The sequence below is a fragment of the Schistocerca piceifrons genome, chromosome 11, assembly GCF_021461385.2.
Source record: "Schistocerca piceifrons isolate TAMUIC-IGC-003096 chromosome 11, iqSchPice1.1, whole genome shotgun sequence".
NCBI classification, from domain to species: Eukaryota; Metazoa; Arthropoda; class Insecta; order Orthoptera; family Acrididae; genus Schistocerca; species Schistocerca piceifrons.
The window spans coordinates 158,848,739-158,865,914 of NC_060148.1; the positions used below are offsets into that span (position 1 = coordinate 158,848,739).

The 17,176-nt window shown below is 42.1% G+C and overlaps 2 protein-coding genes across 2 annotated transcripts in view; both read left to right on the forward strand.

Moving 5' to 3' along the window:
- The window catches only part of LOC124719889 (zinc finger protein 726-like), a 609,944-nt gene that overhangs the window by 356,617 nt on the left and 236,151 nt on the right, over positions 1-17,176 (forward strand). The gene's annotated exons all lie outside the window — the stretch shown is intronic.
- LOC124719851 (ankyrin repeat domain-containing protein 65-like) overlaps positions 4,865-17,176 on the forward strand; it is a 39,271-nt gene continuing 26,959 nt past the window's right edge. Inside the window, exon 1 of the mRNA XM_047245036.1 lies at positions 4,865-4,951. The gene's annotated coding sequence lies outside the window, so the exon portion shown is untranslated. The remainder of the gene's footprint in view (positions 4,952-17,176) is intronic.

Sequence of the window (17,176 nt, forward strand, 5' to 3'; positions counted from 1 at the left end):
TCATTTACATACGCTTCTCGTCTTTTGGCCATTCAGGGTGTAGTATCAAGGAAGGCACCTTGGATACCACAATATGCTGCGGCATAAATACGGGTATTTTGCACCAAAAACATTCATTTCATTGTGTAATATGCAGGTAAGTTTTTAGGTGAAAAGTTCATAAAATCTATACCACACAACAGTCAGGGAAGGAAATAGGAATAATGTGATGAATTACAGCTCCATATCACTGCAGTCTATTTGCGGTAGAATTTTGGAACATATACTCTATTCGACCGGAATGGCTGACTGAAATGACGAACCGCATTACTATCTCCAACTGCGAAATAATTTCGGAAGATGGAAGAAATTGCAGGGCTACTGTTAACAACTATTTCGTTTTCACAGACCCACGTTTTGCGAAGAATTCTGTGTACAAATTTGATCGATGCGTGAATAGAACTGTAAACTCACCTAGTTTACATTTTGCACTGCACAAATGTTTTATCAGTGTCTCTGGCGACGCGAAACACAGCCAAGCGGTAGTCAAGATCGTTTGGTATCTTATGTATCAATATCCCGTCAGTGGTCAGCACAGAGACATTGACGGGTTCTCTGAGGTGTTCCTGTGTTCTTGGCAGTGGGGACACGTGAACACGGCCTCTAATGACCCCCCTAAGGGGAAGGTCACAACGCGTTAGATCAGGAGACCTGGAGGTCCAAAGGAACAGAGCCACATTATCTTCCAGACCCATGGCAAATAAAGCGATGCGGAAGTTCGTCATTTAGGTTCAAATGCTTCAAATGGCTCTGAGCACTAGGGGACTTAACTCCTGAGGTCATCAGTCCACACCGGCCGGCCGTCATTTAGGTACCGACAGACATCGATGCTCCCAGAAGAGGAGAGGAGGGGGGGGGGGGGGGTGTCTTGTTGGAACATGAAATTCGGGGAATCGGGTATCAGTTGTGGAAAACAAGCACAACTGAAACACAGCGAGGTAAGAGGTACCCGCCATATTTCCTTCACAGAATAAAAACGGCCCATTCAGCTTCGTCTGTGACACTGCACAGAAAACATTAACCCTCCGCGGATGTCGTTCATGAGAGGCAATTTCATGAGGATTTTCAGTACACCACACTCACATTGGGGAGATAAACTTTTTCAGTTAAGTGTTAGCGGCTTCGTCGCTGCATATCAGCATGGAGGCGAAATGTTCGGCCTACACTGGTCCCTGAGTTGTGGCGTAAAGCGGAAGGCGCCGTCACTAACTTTCCCTTTTCATTGTTGTACGGCCCGCATACGGTGTGCTTTGAAGAGTGAATGCCCGCGCATGGTCTTCCACACACTTTGCTGCAGTGTTGACAGTTCGCAGCTTGTGCATGCTGTTGACTTTGTTGTACTGCGTACAAAAATTTCGCCCTCCCCCCTCCCCCGCCCACCACGGCTGAACTGCCACATTTGGTCAAATGTCTGGCATATTCCATCACCAAGATTCCTACTGCTCTTGCTTTGCTGGCATTTAGGTAACGAGTTCGAATTCGTAATGTGAGGTGGTTGGCACAGCTTAAACTCGCTGAGTTTGCGGTTATATTCATGTTCCTGTGATACTGTGCATGTGGTATTCAGGACAATTTATAATTCAGAAAGCGAGTGAATCATTTATGCTAGCCCTGTATTTCGCCTTCTGTTTGTCGTCTTCCGTTTCTGTGGCAATGTGGTCACTCAGCGACTCAACTTGTGATCCCGATCCGCTTGCGATTTTATATAATGCCAAAAATTCTTCAAATTCTTAGTAAGATCGATTTGCAATATTGTATTTACGAATTCTTTGAATAACGCACATAATATTTTCACTCGTAATCTTCCTCCAAGAATACCCCCTGACGCTGTTTGCCATCCAGGTACTTCTGCGCCCTTACAATTAACCACTGCAGCGCCTGATATTTAATTCACAGAATGTACTAGCTCTTTGCTACTTTCTGATCACACTGTGCTTACACTTAATGTACTGACTGTAATGTCAGTACATATAATGTGTACCTTACTGTTGGGAATCTTTCCGTAGGCAATCAACAAATACGTACGTACAGAGTGAGTATATGCTTGCATTTATAGGACCCATATTACTCCTTCGTGGTACACAATTTAATTATGTACGTACATGCAACCAACGCAATTTCGCGTGTGACTGATGTATACATTGACAATGACCCACGTAACGTTAACAGGTTGCGTGTAAGTGTTCGAATTCTAAAATTAGATCTCGAAGTACATTCTGTGCAGACTCAAGTACGAAAAACCACTGCACTAATGCTTCATTCTTCTTGCAAAATAATGCTAAGAAATTTATATATCAGTGTTCTGTAACACGTCAATACCTAGCGTATGGTGAGCTATCAGTGTTTTTATTAATTAACTTGTGATTCACGTCTAATCGACCCTTAGTCCACTTATAGCATCAATGAAGCGTGGTTCCTTTCCTTATGTAAAATTCTTATTACAACTTCGAAATGCCACAGCAAGCGATCTAATGTTCTTTAAAGCACAGTTGGCCCTCTACTTATCTCTGACTTGCACAGATAACATAATTAATTTTCGTTACCTCTCACGAATGAATCCGTCTCTCGTTTATTTTCGGTTAAAATGCTGAATACTTAGGCAAATCTAGTTACAGCAAGTACTGTTCTACTTACAGTTTATCAAAATATGCCCTCGACCTTCATGCCTTCTTTCTTTTGTCGTGTAAATTTTGCTAACTCCAGGCAAACAAGTAAACTGGCAAGTCAGAGACGTAATTTTAGTCTCCTTATTTATCAGTTTCTAATGGCAGTTTTTCTTTCTCTTTTCCTATTATGAAAATTAGTACTAAATATTTTTATACATATCGCCTGCGCAAATTAATTATTCCCTCTTTTTACTTTGTTACATCATTAAAATATGCAAATGATCATTACCAACTAGACAAACGTAAAACATGCCAACTGTATCCGTGGACGGTTACTCTCTAATGCGGCTAAAAGAGAATTAGTATCACCTTTGTAATCTCTATTTTCGTAGGTGTCTTTAAAAAAAATTTTAAATTTTTTTCTATTGGACTCGAGATTAATTATGAAAAGTTGGTTTACTTGAAATGAGAATAAGAGACGTGATTTTTAATTTTTTATTGATCAAATCTTCATTTGAGGTTTATTATCTTTATAGCAGTTTATCGTCGGCTGAGTACCAACAAAGCTAAATACTCAAACCAACAACGATAGTGAACAACAACGAAAAATGCAAAGAAATATCCTAGGCGCGTCCTGTTTGGCCACGGCCTAACAGATACCGCCACATCCTCACACACCGCGGCGAGGCCCGGATTTCTGAGTAGAAGAGGAACTGCTGGGAGAGAACCCAGGACCCCTTCCGTGGGTCCAGTAGTCAGGACTCAGCAGCCGACTCGTCGGCCAAACACTGCCCCAACATGTGCAGACACCGCCCAGGAGGTCTTGAAACAGGTGTGGCAGTGTCTGTTCTCACAGTACGAGATGCAATAGCCAGTCTTTAGATGACGAATGGCGCAGTTTTCAAGTTGATGCAAAACTTTATCAACAAAGTATTTCTCGAACGAAACTTTTCAGACAGGACTGAACAAAAGGATTCGACGTCAACAGTTTCGTGTGGTGATCAACAGCGTTAATCTTACTGTAGTTAGTTTGACGCGGCAGAAATTAAACTTGATTTTGAATTTATTGTTTTGGGGGAAAAGACCAAACAGCGAGGTCATCGGTCTCTTCGGATTAGGGAAGGAAGCCGGCCGTGCCCTTTCAAAGGAACCATTCCAGCATTTGCCTGGAGCGATTTAGGGAAATTACGGAAACCTAAATCAGGATGGCCAGACGCGGGATTGAACTTTCGTCCTCCCGAATGCGAGTCCAGTGCGCTAGCCACTGCACCACATCGCTCGTTAAACTTGATATTCGACCCTAAAGTAACTGCAGCTTGCACGGATGACGTTATGGTATACCGATATTGTTGCGTTGTAAGTAATCACGCAGGTAACTTGAGTGTTTGGTGGATTTTTTTCCTTGGACGTAAGTTTCAATACAAAGTCAGCAAATGTGGCACCAAAGCGCCGGTAATGTAAAACCGAATACGGCGACTGCTCAGTGTGTTCTGCCTCAGCCAAACACAGCACAGATAACGCCCTCTTATTACAAAGTTTTATAAGTAACCAGTGTCAAAATGACGCTTACTGCAAATAATGCAGCACAAGAAAGCAGACAGAAAAATTTAACCTCTACTAGTTAATTACTTTATGTACTTGTGACCTATCAGATTCTCTGTAAGACTGAAATCAGAACAAGTATGGAAAATAGAAGCGGGGACCATTTCGAGTTAAAAGGACTTGCAATGCTGGAAGTGCAGCTAAAGTGTTTAAGGATACGTTCTGAACCTATGATTCGTTGGAGGCTTACGATCGTATACGGTTTACACACATGGCTCTGTGTAGATAATTTCTGTATCGACCAAAAAGAGAGGTGGACTGTGCAAAGCATCGTTTGCGTTAAAGTACAAAGCAGGGCCTCAGGTGCTTACGATCCGTCGTGTTGTTACTGAAGAATGTTGAGCGGACGTAGAGGCAAGCGGAGGACTGAAATTATGTATTCGGATTGCAGCGGTCTGTCCCAGGAAGCGTTGCGTGTGTTTGCTTCTTGGAAAAAAATAAAAAACTACACGAAGCGAGAAGGTCAGGGCTTGCAGCGTTCGTTGCGTGCGGTTGGGGGGAGGGGAGTGGTCGCATGACGTCAGAGCCGGGGGGGGAGGGGAGGGATCACGTGATGTCAGAGCCGCTGCCCCACCACAGTGGCTGGCGAGGCGGCGCTCATTTACTTCCCCCGTAGCAGGGCACCGGCGCAGTTCTGAAGGAGCAGCCAGTCGGGTGACAGCGTGCGAAGCAGTCCCGCACCTCGGCGAGGATACCAGAGAGAGGTAAGGCGGGCAGCTGGCCTCTGCTGGATTACTTGTAAGCTGCGGATCCTGTTCTGTACGCTTTACTGTGGTCTGCCGCGTAACTCGCGACAGAGCAACCTCAACGAACTACTCTTGTCTAATACATTGTCTTACTTCAAAAAATTGGGATCAATACAATCAAAGGGATGGCGAATAGTGTGATAAATTAGCGTGTCGAGTTTTTAACAATTTATTATTCGTTATTTATCGCCTTGTTACAGTCGTTTAACCACTGATAACTTGAGCGAGATTAACGTGGAACGAACGGAAGATGGCGCCACGTCCAGTCGGGCAGTGTTTCGATGTACCAGTATCGATTCCAACAGGATTCTCGTAGCACAGTTGCTCAAAGCGAAAGCCACGCGTTTCTGATCACGTAACTGCAACGAAATAACCAATGTTCGTATCATGCAAGTATGTGAAAACCATCAGAGTCAGCACTTGGGACTGAGTGAGTTTTAGTGGGACGCGGCGTCTTCCGCCACTGATTCCAGCAGCCGTGGTTGTCTGTAATGCTGGACCGCCAGCCCGCAAGCCGAGGGCGATTGCAGTTTGCCCATCTAGCTGACAGAAATTTACTTTTCAATATTTCGCCTATTTTGGCCGACTTTAAACTTCTAAAATGCTGTCGTAATGTACTCATTCAGGGGTGTAATCTGACTTGAAGGGCTTCACACACTAAGAAAAGTATCACAGTTGGAAACTCGGCTTGTCGCGAGGTAACGTAACGCACGGCGCTGAAATACGCTGACATCATTCAGCCAGTATTCCAGAACAAGGGCAGTCAGCGGCTCGCAACAAACTTCAGACGACATTTCAAATACTTGAAAAAATTTTCGCTAATCTCCCCCCGCCACACACACACACACACGTGAACTAGCACATTTTCATGCAGTCAGCTTAGGCATCAGACATAACGTTATAATGTATTAATACAAACTGTATTCGCAACACAGTTTGCAGACGGTATCCTCACACCCCATAGAAAGTATTTGCAAAATTATATGATCGTACGACACACACGCGCCAGGAGATATTAAGTCTCAAACATTTAGCCGCGAGAAAAACTTACTTTTGTTTGAAAAGGAGGGCAAGCTAGTCAGACTATTGAAACCTGTGTTTCAGAATGAGAGCACTTGGCGACTTAGAACACACGTTAAGAATAATTCCAAGCTGTTCCTTAACTTCTCCCTTACATGCTCAACGTCGGATACTACACACGTTAACTCATCTGCGAAGTAACCAGTCGTCGGAAGCTGTTTTGTACGTGGGCGTTCCGAATCCAGTAGTCCACTCGCGAATCAGAACTCTGGCGCCATGCCGACATGCTTCTGGGGATGAAACGCAGCTCTCGCGTTCATTTCAGTATTTTACAATTTTATGGAATTACCATTGTGATGCACGGGCGCTTTCCCCAATATCCTGGTTAGACCGAGGCGAAGATTTGGTTAGTAGGTGGCGAATTCTTGAGAAGTTATCCTAATGATTGCCCTTCGTTAATAAAGCGAATACGAAAGGTTTTATTTCATGTTCTGTGACGTCACGTCCCGTCTTTTGAGATTTGCTGGTGAAAGGGAAGCGAGCACACACAACACTTTTTTTGCACTATACAACACTTCAGCGCTTTGTTTGGCTGTTCTCGTGTTAATATTCGTCTGATAAGAGAGTCTGGTGTGTGGACAAAGCAACGCATCAGAGATCTTTGAGACGCGTCGTGTTCTGTGCGGCTTGTTGTGCAGAAAAGTTGTCGGAATTGTGCTTGCGCGGTAGTCGTATCTTATGTGGCCAAAGAATGAATGCTAGTGTTTGACACGTCATTTACTAACTTCTTTATTTCACGTTCAAATGACACGATGAAAGTGCAGTGTAAATTTTTATGTGCAGCCTATGACGACGGCAGAATTTAGATTTAATTTGTGCCATTTCCAGTGCTATAATTGGGAGAATCGAGGTAGATATGTTATTAGTTTCCGAGAGAGGACTGAATAACGATAGAATTAGATTTGTGGAGGCATTTGCTAATTATATTTGAATGAAACCTGTAGTAAATACTTTGTTTAGCCACGTACTGTTACGGAAGCCTTACACGTAATTGATGGTAAGTCACTGACGTCACACTTAGACACTTTAGCATGACAAACTACTGAAAATGTGTTTCAGTTACACTGCACATCGTCATAAAACGCAAATTTGAGTTCAGAACTATAAAATTTCCAATTTCAACTTCGCAGATGGGTAGATCAACACAGCGACTGCCCAGTTCTCTCCCCTCATCCAGTCACAACACAGGACGCGTGACGTCACGGAAAACTGACTGTCTTCACACGAGAGGGACAGGATGATTTGATCAGTTGCACGAATTTTACCAATAATAAGTAACCAGAAATCGGAGCTCTAAATGTTTTTCACTTCTGTGACATTGAACTGTGTGCAGTGGTTGAAGTATTCATACTCGCCTATCGCGAAATATGCAACGCAATTGATGCTCCGAATTAAAGCCCTCTCCAAAAAGGTCTCGTGTGTAGCCTGATTAGTTGTGCAGAATTGTCGGGAAATGTGACGTTGACGCATGAACAGTAACTCCAGGCAAAAGTTTCATAAAAAAGTTTAACCGCGAATGTGTGGAATCCGCGGTTTGAGACACACATCGATTGCTCATAATAAGGGAGTAAGACCACTAGTGTGGCTTAGGAATGTGTACATTGTTTCTGGGTGCTTTTAATTCTTTCGGTGTTTTGTGCATCAGCAAAATATTTGATAGTGTGGTGTCTCACATGGTACTTGGGCTGGCAGTAAACTTGACTCACGTGGAGGCGGTGGCGGGGTACCGCCATGACAGGTGGCTGACAGCACCCTGCGTGGGAAGTAACGCTACTGTGCCACGGGGTGATCACAGTGTGAGGTTCAGATACTCGCAGAGGTCCAGTGTGGACTGCACCTTATGTATGGCAGCGAAACACGGTGTACTAGTGCGCCTATGCGGAACCGATTTACACTGGAAAGAAATTGTTTCCAGTGTTGCGACTAAGTAGTGCAATGGATGAAAGAAAGACGAACAGAAATTTTTCCATATGTAATGGACTGGGAACGGAACGTGGGCAGGAAGGGTCAAACAAGTGAGAAAGGCAGAATGTTGAGCTTGTTATTAACCGCCACTTGCTCAATTTGTTCAGTATGAGCACCAGAGACTTCGGCGAGATGTTGCACAGCGACAGATTCGCACCTGGTACCCAAAGTTGGAACTAATTTTTTTTCGGTGCGAACGGGTTTCGCATTAACGTATTAGCATATCTGCCAAGTTTCGTTGCCACGCGAAAACTACAGACCACACTGGACCTCGGTGTGTGGCCGCATTTTACTTACGGCCAACCAGTACTGCCATGTGTGCGTTGAAGAAAAAAGCGATTAGTGAAAATTTCACTGTCGCCTTTGTGGTCCATTTTGTCATAAACCATTTAGTAGTTAGTCGGTTACAAATCTGCAGTTGTCTCAGACTTCCGTCGTATGTTTCATTTTTCTTACAGTATCAACATTCGTTGGGTTCTGCAAATACCTGTATTTCCAGTACAGGCGTCTGTCAAAACTGGAGCAGGTTGAAGGTACCCATACCGGGCTTCGACGTTGCCCCGTGGCGTAATGATGTGCTGTGTGACGACATGTATGTGCACACGGATACAGGAGAAAACATAACTGCTACATTATTTTTTGTTACGTAGGTTGTAATGGAAAAGTGATCTGTTGCATATTCCGAGGTCTAGGCTAGGTTGACAGGTTACAGTATTGTTGTCAGTTAGCGGAGCCAAAGAAATGGAATGTTCTAGTGACAAGAAGTCTTGCTGTGGCACGTATTTTAAGCATGTTAGATTTCGAAGAGTGTTTCATGTCCGTTTTGATGTCATGGATTGAAATATAGTAGCAATCGGCATGTTCAGTATTGGGCACCGTTCGTCCCTAGTGCAGAGGTACGTTTACACCTGTGTAACTTCCCGCGTGCACGAGACGCACGCAGCCTTTGCACGGAGAGGCATCGGTGCAGCCAGCCTCGCACGCCTCTGACACGTGAGCACGGGTCACCGCGGGAGTCTCCACACGTACCAGACGGATACAGACCGGGCTGCTCCGTCCACGGTTGTGTTTCGTTTGCTGTTTTGCTGCGTCTTACTATTAAGTTCCCGTTTTTCGTGTGCTTTCATATTTTCGTTAACTCATTGACCGAGTGGCCTGAAAAGTAACAAATAGATCTGAAGAATACTGTCGTCCATACTTACGACGCTAGTAGCTATTGGTAACATCCAGTATGGCTTCTGAATATCATGAATAATCAAGTTCAACTTTTTACTGCTAATGTTACAACGAAACGTGTTTTTCAATGTAGTAACAACACACATCGATTACTAATGGCCATTTGAATAATATTGATGTAGATTCGACGCACACTATAGTGGAAATTATAGTGCACTGAAGCCCGCTATCTCTCGCTACAGTCTAGAAAACAAACATCATGAGAAACTAGGCTGTAGTAGAATTATAAACATTATAACTTAAGTACAGCAGTCATCCACGAGAATGATATGCACAGTTTATTTACACAAAACCATTGCCGGTTTCCGATTTTCAAAAATCCGTTGTCAGATGGCTTTCAAAAGCTCATCAGTACTTGCGTTAACCGCCATTTAAAAGAATATTCCTTTCTGTACAAAATATCAAATCTTCACGATGGGTTTTTCTCTGGAGATGTGAAATTATCTAGTAAATTTTCCCATGCCCATTGCTACATCGCAGCTTTGTGTTCGGAGACCACACTACTAAATGAAAGGCAACAGTGAACTCAACTAGAGATTCAGTAAGCCTTCAATCAAAAATAAATAAACGAGAAGCAGAATCATTCGTGAGCGGTAACGAAAATTATGTACATTACGAGTACAGAAGTCCTAGTACATTATGTGAATGAAATATTAAGCTCTCCAGTGATTAATTGGAGAAGCACAGGAGTACTTTGATTGTTACCATTGTCAGGAGTATCCTTGGAGGCAGGTTGTGTGTGCAGATATTATCTATGTTATTCGAAGAATTTGTAAATACAGTATCTTCAACCTGTCTGGCTAATAATTAAAAGAACTTTTGGCCTTACATAATATCAGCAAGCTGAATCCTTAGGCAAATCTAGTGATAGCAAATACTGCACAACTTACACTTTAATCAGAATACGCCCTCGACCTTCACGCCCTCGGCCGTTGTGGCCGAGCGGTTCTAGGCGCTTCAGTCGGGAACCACGCGGCTGCCTCGGGCAAGGACGTGTGTGATGTCCCTAGGTTAGTTAGATTTAGGTAGCTCTAAAGTCTAGGGGACTCATGGCCTCAGATGTTAAGCCCCATAGTGCTTAGAGCCATTTGAACCATTTTCTTTAGTCGAGTAAATTTTTCCAACTCCAAGCATTAAAGTTAACTACCAAGTCAGAGTTATACTTTTAGTCTCCTAATTTATCAGTTTCAAACAGCTATTTCTGTATCTTTTCCTAGTATGTAAATTAGTATTGAACATTTCTTTATACCTATCACCTGTACAAATTATTTCGTGTTTTTACTTGTTCACATAAAAAAATATGCAGATGATCATTAGCACGTAGATAGACGTAAAACATGCAAATTGTACCTGTGGTCGGCTACTCTTTAATGCTGCTGCAAGAGAATTACTTTCATCTTCGTAATCTCTTTCGTGTACGGATCTTTCGAAATATTTTTCTTTGAGACCCAAAATTAATTAGGAGAAATTCTTATTTGAAACGATAATGAGGGAGCCGATTTTCATATTTTTTTTGATGAGGTCTTTGTGTTTATTATCTTTTCAGCAGTTTATCGTCTGCTGTGAACGAGTGGCGGCAAAGCTAAAACAATGATAGTGAATAATAATTAAAAACGCGAAGAGAAATCCAGGCGCGTTCTGTGTGGCCGTGGCTGTGACAGATACATCTCCACATTCTCACACACCGCGGCGAGGCGCGGATTTCTGAACAGGAGAGGAACTGCTGGGAGAGAACCCACGACCCCTTACGTCGGTCCATTACAGTCAGGATAGAGGAGCCGACACGGCGGTCAAATACTGTCCCAACATGTGGAGACACCACCCAGGAGGTCTTGAAAAAAGTGTAATAACAGGTGTAGCAGTGTCCATTCTCACAGTACGAAATGTAATAGCCAGTCTTCACATGAGGAATGGCGCAGTTTTTATAACTTCATGCAAAATTTGATTAACGTGGCTTTTCTCGAACGAAATATTTTCGACAGGACTGAAGAAAACTACTAGGGCGTCAACTCCTGACAGTTTTGTGTGGTGATCCACAGTGCTGACCTTGCTGTAGTTAGTTTCTTACTGTAGTTAGTTTCTTACTGTAGTTAGTTTCTTACTGTAGTTAGTTTCTTACCGTAGTTAGTTTCTTACTGTAGTTAGTTTCTTACTGTAGTTAGTTTCTTACTGTAGTTAGTTTCTTACTGTAGTTAGTTTCTTACTGTAGTTAGTTTTTTACTGTAGTTCGATTGGCTTCTTACTGTAGTTCGATTGGCTTCTTACTGTAGTTCGGTTTGCTTCTTACTGTAGTTCGGTTGGCTTCTTATTGTAGTTCGGTTGGCTTCTTACTGTAGCTCAGTTGGCTTCTTACTGTAGTTGATTTGAAGCAGCAGAAATTAAACTAAGTATTTGACCTTAAAGTAAGTGCAGTTTGCGGGCATGGCGTTGTCATATAGCGATATTCTGCGCTGTTATATTGTAAGATTTCGTACCTATGACTAAGAGTTTTCGAGGGATTTTTTTCCCTTGCACTTATGTTCAGTACAAAGCCACTAAATGTGGCACCAGTGCTCTGGTAGTATAAAACTGAATACGGGACTGGTCAGCTTCTTCTGCGTCAACGGATCACAGCACAGATAACAGCCGCTTACTAGGAACTGTTAAAAATGACAGGCGCAGAAACGACGTTTACTGCAGATAACTGCTGCCACAAAATAACAATTCCGGCCGTTGTACTCGGCACAACACAAGGGAATAGACGGTAAAATGTAAGTTCCTGGATGGATACAATTCAGCCAACAGAAACTGAATCGGTAAAATATTCTGAATGGCCAGCTGATACGAATTAATTATGTTGTATACTTACAACCTATCAGCATCTCTGTAGTACTGAAATCAAAATAAAACTATGGAAACTTCAAGCGGCGACCATTTCGAGTTAAAGGTACTTGCAGTGCTCTAAGCGAAAATAGTCTTTAGGGATACGTTCTGAGCGTAAGATTTGCTTGAGACTAGGGTGACCATTTTTCTTCGGGCAACAGTGGGACTTTCATACATTTTCTTGGCCAAAAAGTGGGACAATTTTTATTTCTCGTTAAATATCACTTTTAATGCTACCATTTCTTCTTCCTCTGCAAATAGAGCCTTCACTGATATTTGTGTGTGTGTGTGTGTGTGTGTGTGTGTGTGTGTGTGTGTGTGTGTTTGTAGTTTTCAGAAATTTACTTACTAAGAAATGTAACATTTATAACACAGAGTGTAGAAAGACATACAGTAACAATCGCTACAAAAGGTTCTTAGTGAACACAAGGAATTTATGGTTTTGTGGATTCCACACTGCAATCATATTTCTTCGAAGATGAAATTTCATTCAGCAACTCAGGTTTGCCTAATAGGTATGAATAGAAGTCAGTGCAACTGTATTTACTGAAGTTTAAACAGGTCAGTAAAATACACTTAACGCTCCTCACCGTAAATCTATTCCTCCCATCTGTCCACTGTGATGCTAGTAAGCTGAAAACTCTTCCAACATTTGCATTGTGGGCAGGGAGTGAAAAGAAGTACTGCGCTATATTATGCGATTCTCTGAACTGTTCATTACACTGGCAAGATCTGAAAAACCTACACCATTTTTCATGTGCCATCAACTGATTCCATTGTTCACTGTCAGTTTCCAATTGTTGTTTTACAAATGACCGTATATGAACTATTCCATCAAATAAGAGGCTGTCATTTACTAGAATGCCCTTTTCGTTTAGCCACATTAAAGTATTTTCAACTACTGACCATTCTGGTGGTTCTGTGAGCATCATCCATGAGAATACTATTCCCTGTAACCACGAGGATAAATAGTCTGCTGAAGCATCATAAAACGTTGATACTGCTATGTCAAATTTCTTAACAGACTGGTCATCACAATCATTCAGCTGTTTTTTTACACTTAGTGGTACAAAATGTTCATGTTTCCTTGAATTTAGACTTGTCAAAGCTTTATTTAAGACTGCTAATACGTCGCATATGGAATTATTCTGTTTCTCAATGCTCAGAATGGATTGTTGGAAAACACTCATTTGTGAATGTACAAAAAGTAAATAATTCATTTATAGGATTTATAGGGTACTTTGAGTTAGACTGTGACAAAAAGTAAGATTTCAAAGGTTCATACATTTTCAAGATCCTTTCTATGGCTGGCAACAATGAAAGCCACCTTGTTTTGGAAAAGGAAAGTAAATTTTTGCAAGTGACACCAACAAACTCACAGAATTCAGTGAGTTCTGCAACATGAATAGAAAAAATATGAAAATAATTGTACAACGTCATGACAATGCAGTCAATGTCAACAGGTAAAACATCACAAGCACTTTGAAGTGTGTTATGAACAACATGTGCTGGACAACCTATGCCAACAATGTTAGTTTTTTAATTTTTCTTTGAGATGTGTGAAAACATTATTACCCACTTTCTTCATTAACCCCCCAAAATTACAGTTAGTATTGTCTGCACCAAATGCAAACACTTTGAGACGATACTGAATGACTGTATAACATGAGAAAGATAATTGGAAATTGTTTCGGACTTTTCGTTCTGCACTTCAAGGTCAAGCAATTTCGTCTGCAGTCCACCCTCACTTACAGAAAAATACTGAACTATCACAGGGAAAATTTTCTGGTGCCCATGGTTGCTAGCATCAGTAGATATTGAAAAGTATTTTGCACTGTTTACGGCAGTTTCTGGGAATGCGGAGCTATAACATTGTTGATAATTGCCTCACACTTTGTTCTTCCACACGAAACATTTTCTGCAATCTTAGAATCAGGAAAATTTTTCTTGTTTAGTTGAACACTGCAGTCATTAGAACGATAGCTTTGGCGGTGTTTAACAACATGGAATGACAGGGTTCCCTCTGCTGCAGCTACGTTTTTCTGTTCCTGTGTATTTTAAGTTACAAAATATCTCGTCATTTTTTGCGAGGAACCTGCCGATCGAAGATTCTTCAACAATGGCTCAAAGGGCTCTGAGCACTGTGGGACTTAACTTCTGAGGTCATCAGTTCCCTAGAACTTAGAACTACTTAAGCCTAACTAACCTAAGGACTTCACGCACATCCATGCCCGAGGCAGGATTCGAACCTGCGACCGCAGCGGTCGCGCGGTTCCAGACTGTAGCGCGTAGAACCGCTCGGCGACTCCGGCAGGCCGAAGATTCTTCCTGTCTTTCTCTGATTCCATATGATGCTTGAGATCTGCAGCACCACCATGAGACACGGATAACAGCACAGTTACATACGTTACATTTTGCTGAACAGTCATTGTCTGTAGCAATGAAGCAAGGAAATTTCCTCTGAAGCTCTTCCGAAAACTTTGATTTTCGCTTCTGCATCGCCACGATGTGCTAGCACTTCACGAAACTGATACTGAGTGCTGACAACAATGGCAAGTAAAAGCAAAGAAAACAAGGAGTACGGAACAAGTATAGTGCTTAAGCTGTACATTATCAGGGGGTACCAACGCACGGAATGTCAGTTTCAATTGATTGTTTATAAAATCGACATTCAGAAAATATTTTAATCACTTTGCAAATGTCTGCAAATAATCCTTGAAAATCGGGACAAATTGCTTGTTTGAAAAAAAAAGTCGGGACAAATTTTTGAGCCTCTAAAAACGGGACAATACTTGAGACTGGACGATCGTATCCGATTTGCACATACGGCATAGTGTAGGTAATTTCCGTATTCGTCAAAAGTGGAGGTCTGCTGTGCCAAGCATCGTTAGCGTTGCACTGCAAAGCAGGGATTCGTGTCAAAACGTTGGCCTAGGGTCTTCCCTGTCGCTGGTGAAAGAGACTGAGCGGACTTACTAGTTAGAGGCAAGTAGAGGGCGGAACGGCTTATTCGGGATGTCACAGGAGGCGTTGACTGTGCTATAGTCTGTCTGTAAACCGAACAGCGAGCAGCGCTTTTGGTGGGGGAAGTGGCCCTTCCCGGAAGAACGCTGTCACTGGCCTACAGGGGCACCCAAAATCAGTTACCCGTTACCTGTTCAGCGGTGTAGATCGGCGTGCAGTGATATATGTTGTTTCTGTTCGGGGATCGTAGTTTCCAGTGTCAGTCAGTTAACTCTGTATACTCATTGATATACTTAGGTGTCCGGAAGTGATGGATAATCGCCGTGCATTGCAAGAAAATGTGCAGAAAACGAAGAGGAGGTATCTGCGGAGTAACGAGCGTTCAGTCGTCTCTAACGCTATAACAGCGTGTGTGAGGAGGCGACACAAAAAGAACTGTTCGCTAATTTTACCAGTCCCAATCAAAGGGCTGCAATTTATGGAAACGTCAGCCTTGCCATAATAGGATACATAAGGAAGGAACGCGAAGAATTGGTAAGTTTCAACGCAGCCCTTCTATGGAAACTTCTAACTTTTAGTAGAAACACAAAGTAGGAACAAACCTTAAATTCTACAGATTGACTGCACTATATGGGATTCGTTATACGAATAGCATTAGAGGAACATACAATGACACATTCGGTTCTATGTTTGTGGTAGAATTCTGACTTACATTATGTTAATATTATTTACACTATAATGTTGCATTTCGGAAGAAGCTATCGTCTTTTGTATTCCTTATAGTCTTAACACATTTGTCTAAAAATGAACGTAGCCGGAACGTATCTGTACACGGCGTTGCCACAGATTTAAAGTGCGCGCCGCGGCAGGACCGGCACGACGTTGTGAAACAGCCTTGTGACGTAGCTGGATAGGCAGAGTGGCGGCTGACTCGCTCGCTCTTCAGTTTACCGCGTCTTCGAAGAGAGAGGGATTGTCCGGAATATGAAGGGGGTGAAACGGGGATGACGGATTCTTTAAGAAGTCACTATTAAGGCAGTTTTGAAGCTAGAACTGCGAAAACTGTAATTTGGCTTCTGTCAGACAATAAGAAAATACATGTTTAAGTGTTTCTGGAAATTCAGTCCCTAAAGGTGTCCATTACAGGATGAAAATGATTAAGAAAATATTTTGTTGCATTAAAGTTTTAAAGCAAAATTTAACACGGCTAATGCCGTGAGAGACGAAGTCGGCCAGAAAACCAGGAGAACACTTTGTACTGAACATATGGCATGTAAAAGCCGGCAGTTTGCAAAACAGTTCGCGCAATGATCAGCTTTGCGTTACTCACTGTAATAAGTGGTACCGACTTAAGAAATGCAAATGTTCAGAAATAATAGTTCTCTATTATAGTAAGTTATTCGTGGGACCGGCCGGGGTGGTCAAGCGGTTCTAGGCGCTACAGTCTGGAGCCGCGCGACCGCTACGGTCGCAGGTTCGAATCCTGCCTCGGGCATGGATGTGTTTGATGTCCTCAGGTTAGTTAGGTTTAAGTAGTTTGTAACCTCCCAACAGAAAATTTAATAAATAGTATGAATAATATTTTCATTTAACCTCCCCACAAAATTCTTTCTGATTTAATCTAAGCTCAAAATTCATTCACATGTAGCGTAACCTCAAAACAGAAAATATTAACATAAATATTATTCACGTTTAGTGTAAGCTGAAAACAGAAAAATTCCTAAACCTCTCAACAGTAAAAATTATTATGTCGTTCACATTCAGTGTAACGTCCCAAAAAAAAAAAAAAAAAAATTCAGTAACCTGGTAATAAAACAATGTAACTAACCTCTCAAGTAAATTGTCGCTCACTAAAGACTGTTCAATAATTCACTGTGAATTTAACATTGTAAATTTTGGACGACAGCAGTGCTGCGTCATGGCCCTGAAAGATCATTCTGAATAAAAAAGGAAAAATTCTTACCTCAATGAAGTCGCCGGATATATCTGCTCTTACAATAAATTTTTCCGGCACAGCTCTGTGCAATGCTGGCCGACCTACCTGTCATTTATGAAAGGAAGCAACTGATTTTTATA